Source organism: Callospermophilus lateralis, unplaced genomic scaffold, assembly GCF_048772815.1.
Source record: "Callospermophilus lateralis isolate mCalLat2 unplaced genomic scaffold, mCalLat2.hap1 Scaffold_194, whole genome shotgun sequence".
NCBI lineage: Eukaryota > Metazoa > Chordata > Mammalia > Rodentia > Sciuridae > Callospermophilus > Callospermophilus lateralis.
Window position 1 is genome coordinate 1,635,020 of NW_027512953.1, and position 12,240 is coordinate 1,647,259.

Genomic DNA, 12,240 nt, shown 5'->3' on the forward strand with positions numbered 1-12,240 from the left:
ATGCATAAAACAATAATTATTAAACATTTTTGATGGGCTTATAATGTATAAAGATATATTTCTATGACAATAAATAGCACAGAGAAGGGAGGGAATAGAGTCGTATGGGAGCAGAGTTGTTGTATGGGATTTAAATTAAGTGTGTATTAATCCAAACCAGATTGTTTTAAGTGAAGATGTTAATTATAATCCCTGTCAACCACTACAAATACAGCTCCAAAATTATAGTAAAAGAAATAAGAGAATTAAAATACAGCATAGAAAATACCTATTTAAGAGACTTAATTAGAATATACTGTTATTATCTCTTTATTTTATAGATAAGGAAATAAACTTAGAAGTTATACTATTCAAGTACACAGTAGACTCAAACCAAACCTGTCACCAAAATTCCTCACAGTCTTCTTTTTTTTTCTTTTAGTCGTCAATAGACCTTTACTTTATTTATTTTTATGTGGTACTGAGAATTGAACCCAATGTCTCATACATGCTAGGCAAGCACTCTACCACTGAGCCACAACCCCAGCCCCCAATCTTACATAGTTTTATAGGAAAATTGGTAAAATTCTCTGGTAGAAATGGTTAAGTTTTATTATTCCATCGGTTCAGGTGTGTAAAGCTCAAGGTTAAGAGTCTTTGTAGAGGGGCTGGAGTTGTGGCTCAGGGGTAGAGTGCTCGCCTAGCACGTGCGAGGCCCTGGGTTCGGTCCTCAGCACCACATAAAAATAAAATAAAGGTTCTTGGCCCATTTTTTTTTAAAGAGTCTTTGTAGAGTGATACTGCTAGTAGGAGCTGGACTGGGATTTGAATGCAGGTGTGCGTGGTTCAGGTTTCCTCTTGGATGTGCCGCACTGGGGTTGCTGCCTCAGCATCATGTGGTTGTAGCACATTCAGACTGCCTGGCCATGAGCAGTACAGCGGATCTTTTGGCATCTGACTTCACTTGTGTGCCAGTAGACAACACAGACTTTAGAAAAGCAGTTTTGAATTTTTTCTTTGTTGACTTTGTAAGTCACAGACAGAGACTTTCCTATTTCCTTCCTCTTTCACAGAACTCTTATGTAGCTCAGAGATCTAAAACAAAACAACCAAGTATAAAATTAGGTGATGTGTTTTTAATTTTACTTTATATCAATTGACAAATTCAGCCACATGTTCAGATATTTACAGTAATGCAAAGCAGCCGTACTTGCTTTGATTTTTTTTGTTGTTGTTATTATTGTTGTTTTAATCTGTAAGAAGCTACTTTCTCTGCAGGTACAGCTTGGGATCTTCTGAGAAAGATAAACAAAAGCATACAGGCAATCAGTGTTTGCTTCCAACATCAGCAAAGGAGGACTGTAGAATTTCAAGACAGCTCACATTTATCATTTTGATATTTATTTCCTTGACTTTTACCAAAGACTATTTTAGAAATACTCATGGCTCTCAGAAAAGAAGTTTGTTTTTCTAGGCTGCATTAAGGAAATTCAGGAGATTTTAGCATAATGCTGACTAAAGACTTTATGATCTTTCTGAATTGAAAATAAGGAGGCCACTGTTCTCACATTAGGGGAAATTGCATCAAATGCTTAGAAAAAAAATTTCTCCAAATTTCTAACTCGTCATATTTTTTCTCTTCAAATAAGTTCCAGGGAATTTATACTTTCCTGTAAATTAAATGTTCAGTGAAACATCTTAGAATTCTAAGTTTTTCATTTGTCTTTAGACTATTTCCAATTTTTCTTACTATTTTGCATATTTACCATTATGGGTTTTGGTTCTAAACTCAAATGATTTTAGAAATAAAGCAGATAGAATGAGTAGAGGGTAGAGTTAAGGTGAATGGATAACAGGTGATGTGCAGCTAGCTAACTGAAAAGAGCATGGCTACTGAAGGCATTCAAATTCAGGTGTTTTGTTTTTCAAAAACACCATTGGACCATTAAAATATATTGCTGTTTATGGGTCCCATTGTTTCTCAGCCTAAATATTACAGAATTCTCCTTTTTTAAGAATTTGTATTAGGTAGTCAGTCACAAGTTTGGCGTTTTTTGTTTGTTTGTTTTGTACTAGGGATTGAACCCAGGGATGCTTAACCACTGTGCCACATCTCTGGTCCTTTTTTTAAAAAAATATTTATTTATTTTTTGAAACAAGGTCTTACTAAGTTACTGAGTAGCTTACTAAGTTGCTGAGGCTGGCTTTGAAGTTGTGGTCCTCTAGCCTTAGCCTCTTGAGCCAATGGAATTACAGATGTGCACCACTGTACCCAGTTTGACTGTTTTTTAAAATGTACATTTGGTTAAGTTACCTACCAAATTTTTCATATGGAAAACAACCAAGGAACTGATATTGTCAGGTTAGTTCAGTATTTGTATAAACCTTGAAAGAATGCTTTCAATTTCTGAGCATTTTTAAAAAGTTTTATGACTCTTTACACAGCTCTCCTTGAACTAAAATTTGTGCACATCTGCTCAATTTGAAATTGAACAAGTGTACTTTGAGAACATTCTTATGTCTTAGTTAAATGTTTAAATGCTAGACAAGACACAGATGCATCTTTACTATGCATGTCCTTATCAAACTTTTATAGTTGTGATACTTTTACATTTAGCATAAGCTTTAAATAGTTCTTCCTTCAAATTTATAAGAATAGATGCAGCTTTTGGATTACATTTTATTCATCTCTGACATAAAAAATTGTTGCCTTAAGGTATTAGATCCACTTAGATAAAGGAATATTGAAAAGCAAACTATTAATTTTATTTGCAATTATCTATGTGAATCAAGGGTTGTTGATTTTTTTTCCTTTTAATACAACCAAAACATACAATTTAGATATGGTTGATATAAGCTACAGTTGTCATTCATTCATCTTTAGTGAGGATTCTTTTGATTGCAGGTAACAAAGACTCAACTCAAAGTAGCTTTAAAAATGGGAATGTGTTGGCTACTGTAAACAAATCACAGAAGAGCTTGCTTTAGGAACTACCCTATTCCAGGACACTGCCCAGATCTCTCTCTATCTAGTCCCCCTTGCCATCTTTACTCTCAGATTTCTCATCATGGCTTTTCTTTATGAGTTGTTTTAATTCTCTCCTACACAAATATGAATAAATATCTACAAGGTGAGAATAGTCATGTGGTGTGAAAGATAGGCCATTTTGGACTTGTTGTGGCTTCTATCCCAGGATGCTCTAATTTAGATCAAGTGCCTGCCTGTGCCCAGTAACTGCAGGCAGAGAGCAGGGATATTAAGTTCTGCCTTGTATTACCAGCTTGGTCTTAGGAGCTTGCCCCTATGCTCAGGGAAGCAGAATCTGTTCTGGGAAGAAGGAAGCATGCAAAGTCATGTATCATGCCATGGTATTCTACATCAGATGCTATACTATAAAGTTTTGAAAACACTACATTAGACAGAATTTTGTGAGGTCAGTTACTTATGTGTCTTTTCCAAAATTTTGCTAATTATAACATCATTAGGCTTAAATTTTTAGTTATGAGGTTCTGTGTGGGTGCATTCTTCTTCAATCCTGTGAATTTTGATCCATGTGTTATTTGTAAAACAAATATTTATTGAGCACTACTAATATGTCAATCTCCATAATTAGCACAGAAGATGTAGTGATGAACAGACAGGCATGATCTCTCTTCCATGTAGATCCCAAGGAAAGACAGACAAATATTATAAGCATGAGGTAACATGTTATGAAGCAGAAAGAGAAATACCTTCAGGAAAAAAAAAGCTAAGAAAGAGAAGAGAGATATCCAGAGTAGATAATGATCAAGTGAAGTTCTTCGAGATGAATAAGAGTGAGCCAGAAAGGGAGGGCTGAGGGTAATCAAGGCAGAGGAAAGCTTGTGTGAAAGCTCAGGGAGTATTGGTGGAGCTGAAAGATGTGTGTTGTACAGAAAGTGTAATGAGGAAGAGAATTAGAGAGTAATTAAGTGAGGAAGCAAAAGACATAAACCAAGTCAAATCATGTAGTCCATGATAAAGAATTTTTTAAAAGCATCCTAAATGTGATAGGTGGCGAGTGGACAGTGTTGAGCAGTCAAGTAAAATAAGTAGTTTCAAAACATCCTCCTGATTTTAGTGTGCAAATGGGTTAGTGAGAAGGGACAGCTGTGTGCAGGGCCACAGGAGATTGTTACAGTGGTATAAATGAGAAGTAAGAAAAGGACTTTGAGGACTGCGGGGTTAGATCAGTAGTAGAGTACAGGCTTTGGAAAGTATGAAATCCTATGTTTGATTTCTAGGCACTGCAGGAAAAAACAAAAAACTTTTTTTTTTTAATTTCCAGTTTTTTATCACTTGGACCCATAGAGCTAGCACAAGACCTAGGCATAGTTGGTACTCAGTATTAAGGTCACAAGAACTATGTGTGTGTGTGTGTGTGTGTGTGTGTGTGTGTTCCACCTTAAAATGCATGTCACTCTTTTAAAAACTCATAATGCTTGTTTTATCATTTGCTGTATGTTAAAAAAAAAAAAAAGACTTCAGTGGTTCCTGCAAACACTTTATCGCTACCCACTACCAGCATTTCTAAGCCAAAACCTTTATGTCAGAAGTTAAATGTTTCTATTTTTTTAAAAAAAAAAGTTTATAAAAAGCATGTCTTAAGGTAGGGATTTTATTCCAACTTAACACCAGCAGTTTCTGGTCATATTACATAACAACATGGATATTGTATTAAAGATATCTGTGCTGCTTGTATTTCAAGTGCTTGATGGTGCCATCTAGTGGTCTGATCACTTCAAAAGGTGAATATTTGCTATTTGGGGACAGAATTTTTTTAAAAAAATCAATTTTATAAAAAAAAGGTTAATGCAATAGACAAACATAAGATACCAATGGAATTTAATATAAAACCTTTGTTGAGTATTCTTATATGTATCACCAAAATACCTTCAGGAAAAAAAAAATAGCTAAGCAAGAATGTATCAAAATTTAAAGCCTTCATTTATCAAAAGTCACCAATCAAGAAAGTGAAAAGACAGCTTACAGAATGGGAGAAAATATTTGAAAATTACATATCTTGCAAGAGTCTAGTATCCAAAATATGTAAAGAATGCTTAAAATTCAACATCAAAAAGACAACCCAATTAAAAAATGAGTCAAGGACTTGAATAGACATTTCTCCAAAAGACATATATATGGCCAATAAGCACATCATTGCATTAGAGAAATACAAACCAAAGCCATAGTGAGATACCATTTCCCAACCACTAGAATGGTTTTCATAATTTTAAAAAACAAAATACCAAAACCAAAAAATAACAACTGTTGTCAAGAATTTGGAGAAATGGGAATCCTCATGGACTGGTGGACAGGTGTAGCCACTGTGAAAAATTGTTTTAACAGTTTCACAAACAGAAAAATAGAGGATTACCCTGTAACCAAGCAATTCCATTCCTAGGTATATTCCTGGGAGAAATGGTGTCAGAGTTAAATGGAGAGACGAATCTCCAAAAGAAAAAAATAAGGTTTTATTTAGGAATAATAAAAAAATAAGATTGCAGTCCAGGATACCTGTACACAGGCCAGGATGGCCTTTGATATGTCCAGAAAACAAAGGAAAGGTTAGTGGTTTCATTGGACAGAGGAAATCAATGAAAATGCAGACTTAATGGAGGCGATTTCGCTGGATTAGCCTGCCAGGGAAGTTCCTGGAACAGTCATTAGAAACCTAAGTGTTTCCCATGACCTCTGGACTCTGTTTTAGATATGAATGACAAGAACATTTTCATTTGTGTGCTCAATCTCCATACAGGTGCTCAAACAAATGTTCATAGTAGCATTATTCATAATAGTGGAAAGGGAATGAATTTTTATCAACTGAAGAAATGGATAAACAAAAGAGTACATCCATATGGTGGAGTATTATTTAGCTGTAAAAAGGAATGAAATATTATTACATTGATGGACCTTGAAACATTATGCCAAGTAACAGGATCCAGGCCAAATATTATATGATTTCATTTATGTGAACTGTCCAAAATAGTCATAGAGATAGAAAACAAAACAGAATCTGAGTCATTTTTTAAAAATACTTTTATTGTTTTTTCTCTGACCTTCCTTTGGAAAGTATATGCTAACTAAAATGGAGGAGATTTTTTATTGAGTAACTGTTCCAAGAGTTGTGCCTGGATTCTTTGCTTTTATTATTGTATTAAATGTCTGTGCCTCCTCTGACATAAAGTATCTAGAGAAATTGTAACAAGCAGATGAGTAAAGATCAGAAACCAGAAGTTTTTGTCTCCATGTCATGTTCTGTTTCACTTTCAGCTTTACCAGTGTTGAAATTTACCTTTTTAAAAATATCTGTTTTTAGTTGCAGATGGACACAATACATTTATTTATTTATTTATTTATTTATTTATTTATTTATTTATTTATTTATTTAATGTGGTGCTGAGGAGCCACAAAACTAGCCCCTGGATTTTACCTTTTGTAGTTGCTTTTTTATTAGAGAGATTCAGCATTTCTCAAGTGATTGTTAACTGTTTATATTATTCTTACTCAACAGTCTATATCCTGTGCATTTATTATTAATAGATTTCAAACTGAACTTTCATACTTTTCTTGTAGACATAGAGGTATTATGTGTCAACTTTATCACAACTTTTTTTTTTGCTTTTATTTGCACCTCTATTCTAGGCTCTCGATGGCAATGTGTATGATCACCTCAAGGATTATTTAATAGCCTTCAGCCGGACTGAGCTAGAAACATGCCAAACTGTGCAGAACACATTCCAGTTTTTGTTAGAGAACTCCAGCAAGGTAAAGTACCTTCACTGCAGTGGGTGGTGTTAACCATTTCAGAATTCAACGTGTTTTTGCTACAAACAAAACAAAGAAACTAATGTAATACTAGAAGAATGCTTAAAGGACAACTGTCTGGAGACAGCATCCTTCTAACTCATCCACAGGGGAACAGAAACATCTCCTACTTCAGATTGAATACTACAGTATCATGGTTTTTGACATATGCTGTCATTCTTCAACACTAGTCTTTTCATTTAAAAATACTGATCTGTCAACTTTGCTCACATGTCCCAATGTGTGTAGAAAAAATATATGTAATTTCTTTTCTTTAGGTTCTAATAGAGTAAATTTTTTTGTAGTGGAACTATTCTTTTGAAAGATTAATTATTCTTGTGATTACTAAATGTTATATTCTTCCTAATAAATGAAATACATAGTAAATGTTTCCTGACTGAGTGCACACATTTATAAAAATGTATGTGTTTTGTAGCTGCTGCTTTAAAAGATCCTGTTCAATTCTCTTTTTTTGGCAGGGGAAGTGGGAACTGACTATATCTTTTAGAAACCATTTGTAAAGGGATCAGAGTATCCATCTTTGCATGACAGTATCCAAAGACGGGAAAGAAAAGGGGCACAAACTTTTTATCCTCCTTATGTATATATTCTTTTCAATATACCAGAGTTTTAATGATCTATTAGAAAAACATTAGAAATGCAAAGGGGATGGGGAAATATAAACATTACTACCCTGGTACTTTAAGTCTTGTCATATGTCTATTTTGTATATTCTTAACCCCCAGAATCCCCCCCCCAAAAAAAAAACAGAAGGATTCATATATAAAAAGAAGGATGGATGGATAGATAGATAAAAATGTGTGAAAGAAAATGAAGTAAAATATTAATTGCAGAATTACAATGGGTATCTAGGTGTTCATTATCTAATTCTTTTTATTTTACTATGTGCATATTTTAAATTTTTCACAAGAAAATGTTGAAAAAAAGTCTGTAAAAGCATCTTGGCCAGGCTGGGGATATAGCTTAGTGGGAGAATGCTTGCCTAGCATGTGTAAAGCTGTAGGGGCCAGGAAAAAATATACTTTTTGGTCTTTTTAGTTGTACATGACAGTAAACTGTATTTTGACATATTATATATACATGGAGTATAACTTTCCATTCTTGTGATGTGGAGTTAACACTGGTCGCATATTCATGTATAGACATAGGGAAATTATGTCTAATTCATTCTACTGTCTTTCCTATTCTCATGCCCCCCTCCCTTCCCTTCATTCCCCTTTATCTAATCCAATGAACAGCTATTCTCCCACCCACCCCATTGTGTGTTGCATCCACATATTAGAACATTCAGCCTTTGTTTTTTTATGGTTGGCTTATTTCACTTAGTATGATAGTCTCCAGTTCCATCCATTTACTGGCAAATGCCATAATTTTATTCTTCTTTATGACTGAGTAATATTCATTGTGTGTGTGTGTGTGTGTGTGTGTGTGTGTATAATCACATTATCTTTATCCATTCATCTGTTGAAGGCACCTAAGTTGGTTCCATATCTTAGCTAATGTGAATTGAGCTGCTATAACCATTGATGGGGCCACATCACTATAGTATGCTGATTTTAAGTCCTTTAGGGATATGCAGAGGAGTGGGATAGGTGAGTCAAATGGTTGTTGCACTCCCAAGTTTTCTGAGCAATCTCCATACTGCTTTCCAGAGTGGTTGCACCAATTTGTAGTCTATGAGTATACCGTTTGCCCCACATCCTTGCCAACATTTATTGTTACTTATATTCTTGGTAATTGCCATTCTGACTGGAATGAGATGAAGTCTCAATGTAGTTTTAATTTGCATTTTCTCAATTGCTAGAGATGTCGAACATTTTTTGTTTGACATCTCTAGCAATTATATTTGTTGATTGATTGTGTTTCTTCTGTGAAGTGTCTGTTCAGTTTCTTAGCCCATTTATTGATTTGTTTGTTTTTGTTTCTTTTTTCTTTTCTTTTCTTTTTTCTTTCTTTCTTTTTTTTTTTGTTAAGTTTTTTGAGTCCTTTATATATCCTGGAGATTAATGCTCTATCTGAGGTGCAAATGGTAAAGATTTTCTCCAATTCTGTAGGCTCTCTCTTCACATTCTTTATTGTTTCCTTTGCTGTGAAGAAGCTTTTTGGTTTGACAGCATCCCATTTAGTATTGATTTTATTTTTTGGGCTTTAGGAATCTTGTTGAGGAATTCGGTTCCTAACCCAGCATGATGGAGATTTGTGCCTGTTTTTCCTTCCAGTAGGCACAGGGTCTTGCCAAGGTCTTTGATCCATTTTGAGTTGAGTTTTATGCAGGGTGAGAGGTAGGTGTTTAATTTAATTTTGCTACATATGTATTTCTAGTTTTGCCAGCACCATTTGTTTTTGTTACTATAGGTCTGAGTATAATTTAGGTTCTGGTATTGTGATGCCTCCTGCTTCAGTATCTTACCAAACTAAGGATTGCTTTGGCTATTCTGGGCCTCTTATTTTTCCAAATGAATTTCATGTGTGCTTTTTCTATTTCTATGAAGAATGTCATTGGAATTGTAATAGGAATTGCATTAAAATGTGATTCTGCATCTGTATACAGGGTAAAAATGGGAGTTCATAACCCACTTGAATCAAATGTATGAAATATGGTATGTCAAGAGCTTTGTAATGTTTTGAACAACCAATAATAAAAATAAGGAATTGCATTAAATCTTATAGCACTTTTGGTATGGCTATTTTGACAGTATTTATTCTGCCTATCCAAGAACATGGGCGATCTTTCCATTTTCTAAGTCTTAAAGGAAGCATTATAACTTAATTCCTTCTATGTAGTGCTTAGTTTCTAACCATTTACCAAATCCTTTTTATTCATTGGTCCATTCAGGTTTTCTGCTTCTTTTTCAACACATTTTGGTAACCTGCATTTTCTAAACAGTTGTCTATTTCAGTTGTTACCAGACTTGATGGCATAAGTTTCTCATATGCCTTTTTGCTTCTGGTTATTTCTCTTTTTATTTCAAATATTGCCTTGCTTTCTTATTTTGATCTAACATACCAGTCCTTTATTCATCTTTGCCAGAACCAGCTTTTGTTCTGCTTCCCAATGCTATGTCCCTAAGTTTTACCTTTATCTACATTATTTCTTTTTTTAAAGTTTATGTTCTTGTCTTTCTCAAGCTTATTTTCCTATTTAGGACCTTTATTTTCAGTCTTTCTGTTTTCAAGTAAACCCATTTAAGGCTAAAAAATTTCTCCCTCTGTGATATGTAGGTCTTTTTTTGTTATTTCTATATTAACCCATGAATTATTTAGAAGTGAATTTTACAGTTTGCATTCAGTGCAACTATATGGTAAGGTGACATTTTTCATTTCTAATTTTATTGGAAAACATTTTTTATTCATATTTTTATTCTATCCTTTTAAACTTTTTTGAAATTTCTTTTTCCAAGAAAAAGTTAGCTTGAGTACAGTACTGGTAGTTTAGAAAACATGGTTATAACAAGTCGCTAATATTGTACACACACCTAATTTCCTAGGATTTTCTTTAGCACATCTACATCTCATACTGTGAAACCCATGTCATTGGTATTAACATGCTCATCTGATGGAGAGGAACACAGACTCAGGTAGTTTATATGACTTGCCCAGGGTCACAGGCACATAGTGCTCTATGTATTTTTCTACTGTGTTATACTATGCTATATTATTCCTGTAGTTTGTTACTTTAATTTAAAATATATTAAGAATTTATGAATTAGTTTGGATACATAAAGAGATAAGCTTTCATTTTGTGCCTTCCCTAATGTGAGTGTTTTGTTCCCCAGGGATGAGCAATTAATGAGATGCTCTTACGTTTATGGTGAAAGTGGTGGGAATAAAATTTTAACAAGAATGATATATCTGGGAGAGGCTCCCTTTTGTTCCAAGTGAGAAAAGCTTACACCTACAAGTTTTATGCCTTGTGCTTTTCTGTTATAAAGAGCTTGTTACATGACTCTTGTCAAACTGCTGAAGGCAACTAGGTGATTTGATAACCTACTGGGAAGTTTGAAAGTCTTTAGGTTTTTTACTGTACATCATTATTACTCTGTCTTCTGAGGTAAAAATCTATTTTTCTAACATGTCTAAAATGTAACATATTCCCAAAGATATTTGGGGGGTAATTCATACTGACATAACACACTATAATTGTTAAGGTGCTGTCTATATCTTTCATCCTCTAAATAAAAACAGCTGGGTCTAGGAGCTTTTATTAAATTTTAATTATTTATGAAGCTTGCTTTTCTCCTTAATATTTTATGAAATGCTTTGTATGTAACTGAAGGAGATGTTATCATAGATTATTTTCTCTGGGATCATAACTCTAAAACTAGCTCTACTGGCCCTAATAGTTTATGTGTGATTGTTTTCTATCTATATAAAGAACTCCTACTGATGAATAACATAGCTCTTTGAACAAGTCATAAAATAACAATGTTATTCTGTATTTCTTTTGAAAGTTAAATTCTCTAATATTACCAATCTTAATACCTTAAAGATTAACCAAAAAAGTAAATTTAATAAAATAAGGTGAAAATCACTTGATCACTTTGGTAGACACAGAAAAAACATTTAAGAAAATTCAACCCCCTTTAATGGGTTGAAAAACTCAGCAAATTAGAAATAGAAGGGAACTTCCACACCTTGATAGTTTTTGTGGAAAACCAGATTTAATATCATACTCAATGATAAAAGACTGAAAGGGTTTCCACCCTAAAATCAGGAACAAAATGAGGATGCCTGCTTTCACTCCTGCTATCCACCTTTGTACTAGAAGTCCTAGCTTGAGCAGTTAGGTAAGGAAAAGGAAAAGAAGAATTAAAATGACCTCTGCTTTCAGATGACATGATTATATGTAGAAAACTATATAATTCGTGTAATTACTACTATAGCTAATAAAATAATTGAGCAAAGTTTGATCTTGTGGGTACAGAATCAAACACAATAACCCATTGTGTTTCTACACTCTATTAATGATAATTCTATTCCAAAAAGAAAATTAAGAAAACAATTGCAGTTATAATAGTATCCAAAGAATAAAATACACAGGAAACAAAATTTTTTTAAAAGAGAGAGAGAGAGAGGATTTAAAAAAAAATATTTTAGTTTTTCGCAGACACAACATCTTTGTTTGTATGTGGTACTGAGGATCAAACCCAGGCCGCATGCATGCCAGGTGAGCGAGCTACCGCTTGAGCCACATCCCAAGCCCAGGAAAAATATTTTTGACCAAAGACATTGAAGAGTAAAAACTATAAAACACTGCAGAAAAAAAGAACTGAATAATTGGATTATAATAAATGTTTGTGGATTTGAGGCTTTCATATCGATAATTTTTAATATCTTCCAAAAATGATCTACAGATTTAATGCAATCCTGTCAAAATTCCAGTGACCTGTTTTGCAGAAATGGAAAAGGCACTC

General features: G+C 33.8%; 1 pseudogene; it reads left to right on the forward strand.

The window, feature by feature from the left end:
- Positions 1-12,240, forward strand: part of LOC143389228 (F-BAR and double SH3 domains protein 2-like) — a 131,714-nt pseudogene that overhangs the window by 33,501 nt on the left and 85,973 nt on the right.